Source organism: Oryctolagus cuniculus, chromosome 5 (assembly GCF_964237555.1).
Source record: "Oryctolagus cuniculus chromosome 5, mOryCun1.1, whole genome shotgun sequence".
NCBI classification, from domain to species: Eukaryota; Metazoa; Chordata; class Mammalia; order Lagomorpha; family Leporidae; genus Oryctolagus; species Oryctolagus cuniculus.
In genome coordinates, this window is record NC_091436.1 from 84322851 (window position 1) to 84326057 (window position 3207).

Here is a 3207-nt window from a genome sequence, read left to right on the forward strand (position 1 = left end):
AACAAAACATAGGAACAAAGGAAAAATGCCTTCCTGTCATTGCTCAGCCGTCTCTGCCGCTGCTCAGCTGGGACGTTAAAGATTGGAGTTTAATGAAAGAAGGTGAGAAGGTGAAAAAAAAAAGCCCTAATGAGTGTGTGTTTAGTTATATGGAAAGATCACTGAGAAGCGGCAGTGATTTTCTTTGTGCCGAATATAACACAGTATCGCCAAGGTCAAAGCAGCTCATCATCCTTCCTTCCTCACCCATTCATTCCCTGTCCTGGCAACCAGCTTGTTCACCTGCAGTAGGGTTCATGAAGTTTCATTTTTGATGGCAGAGTGAAAAGCATCTCACGTCTCATCGCCAACTTGCTGTGCTTGAGAAGCACACAGAAGTGGTGCGGGAGGTTGTGCAGGCTGCTTGCCTCACCGGTGGAGCAGCTCAGGGGCAGGCATTTCGGCCCTTGCGCTGCAGACGGCAGAGCCCCAGTCCAGTCTGCAGCCTTACTGCCACTCACCCTTTAGACTGGGAAGGAAGGAGGAAATGCTTCCTTCCAGCAAGCCACAGCCACAGAGAAACAAAAATGCTTTAATGCTTCAAAGGAGAGCCAATAACAGCTGTCAAAAGTCTAAAGCGATGCTCCGAATTAGAATGAAATCATGTAGTCATAATATCATTCCAAAAATGTCTTTAATCAGCGCGCGTTCCAGCCCTGTGGCGTGAGCATCACATTGAAAATACCAAATCAAACATGAGGGCCAAACTTGGACCGAACACCCAAAACTCCAAAAGAGAGTGATGTGTTTGCTTCACCAGTTCCCAAGTCAGGAAATCATTACTCATGGTTCCCAACAGACCACCCTTTGGGGAATGAGAGAGACACAGGACAAACCACACGACAAGTAAAAAAAGAAAGCCTGAAGTGCAGCTCCTTTTGGATCGACAGCTATTCCAGGGAGGCAGGCGTGCTGCTCTCGTGTTCTATGTCCGGTGTAACGATTAGCACATTGGCAGGCATAAACTGACATCTTTCTTTGAAGTTGAACTACGCAGCCTGAACTGTGTCCTCATCCTCTCCATTTCATTGAGTGAATAATCCAAATTACACAGAACGACAGTAAATTGGCTCATCATCGCCCTGTTCTAATTTTAAAAGGATAAAGATCTAAAACACCAGACAGCCTAACACTGAAGGAACTAGTGAAGCCTGTGAGGGAGGTGCCAGGGTCTTTCTCCCAAAGGTCACGGGCTCAAATTCAGCCTAGGTTTGTAGTGATCAAGGACCACTCCGCATTTTTGTGTTAAATTTATATGTGTCTTCAACAAAATGTGCCTGCTATGGACCTGACAGCTTGTACTTGTTATTCTCACTGACTCTCTCAGGAGTACCCTAGATGGCCAGCACATGTGGATCCTGAATCTTTTCATCCCATATAAAGTTGATTCTTGCAAAATGTGAACACCAAGGCTCTAAAGAGCATCCTGCCTTCACGCCGTCATCTACCTGGCCCCCTTCAGTCGGAAAAGTACCACAGCTCTTTGACTATCAGTCTAATACAATACCCTGAGGAGTCTAGGACAGACACATTTTAAAGATGTACCTACATACTCACAACAACAGCATTTTCCAAACAACATAATAACTCTCAATTTCAACAAAGCATTCACTTGCAGTAATAAAATGCCAGGTCACAAGTCAAATTTTGACTCCATTACTGAGCATTATCCATGAGTTCTAAATGGAAAGTCAGTACAATTCACCAGCTGTCAAGCTCCAGCTTTCTCCCCCACCTGAACAACAAAGAGAATCCCAGGCTAAGCGGTTATAGCTGCCAGTGTCAGTACTTGATTAGGTCCTTAATGACTGGCTCAGTCCGTGGGGCACTTCAGCCAGTCAGTCAACAAACAGACTTCCACCCACTCAGATCCCAGGTTTCTGTTTGGAATTTCATAGGATTCAGCGAAGAATCCATCAATCCAGAGAGATCTGGGATGTATTAGACACAAATGATCATTAGATAGCTCCCACTTTATGACAAAGCAAAATTTGGTGTGGCTGATATGAGACTTCCATGGAGTAAGTCCACAGGTTGTAAACTGTTCCCACCTTCTGATCTGATACTGACCACCAGGAGGGTGGATCCATGTGTGGGAGGATATCCTGTAAGCTGCCTCACCAAGGTGCATCAGGGCTGTGTGAGGGACCCCAAACAGCTGTGCCACCCCAAGAGCATACGGGGCCGCCTACCAGGGAGGTGGCATCCCAGGAGCAAATCCTGGCGCCCGGAAGCATTCTAGGGGCCAAACTCCCCCAGCTTGTGACCGAACGAGGTCCTCATCCTAGGAAGAGGAAGAACGGCTCGCCCTGGATCTTTCCTTTTGAAGGGTAGCAAGCATTTGAACCTGTGCAACCAGGCACTGGGGGGGACATGAATATTATTTGTCAAGAGCCCGGGAAGGCAACATTTTGTAAACTTTATCCCCTGCTAAGGGTGTGAGGTGAGGGTGAAAGCTAGCAACCAAGACCCCCGAAAGAAAAGAGGCCATGTATTTCAAAGCCCTCCGCTCCCCGCCCCCAGCCTTTTAAACCTTCAGCGTGCCATCTCAGCTAAAGATGATTAAGGCGAGCCCTCCCTGGACGGCACGCATAAGGTCCAGCCTAGTCCCACATCTCGCCACCCTCCATCTTCCTCCACCTCTCGATGGGGCCATGCGATCTCTGTTTATACCTATTCCATCTGCCTAGTGAGTATAACTTGATCTGCCAGCGGTGTACTCTATCCTGAAGGGGCCATCTCCCCAATGGTGAAATGGGGGGATACTTTTCCTCACCCAAAGCGATGTAAGGGGATTTTCCAAGGCTCAATTGACGCTTTGCAAAAAGCCTTTCCAGGATTTGGCCTGAGGTTCCCCAAAACGGGATTTACAGCCTTCCCTCCTCCGGGACTTCGGACCCACCCATCCGCAGCTTCATGTCTGCCCTTTTGGAGAGGCTCGCTTTTCTGAGTGCTCGCCACGTAGTGCAAATACGGAGCCCAGATCCTGCGGGTGGCCGTCGGGCTCCAGGCCCAGGACGGGGGGGGGGGGGGGGGGGGGCGCCGTCCGGGACAGACTGGCGGGTTCGGGCGAGGGGGTCACGAAATGAACGCGAAGGCGGCCCCCAGCGGAGGGCTGGAGCGGAGAGGATGCGTGCCGTCAGGTGGAGGCCGTGCAGCAGCCTCCCG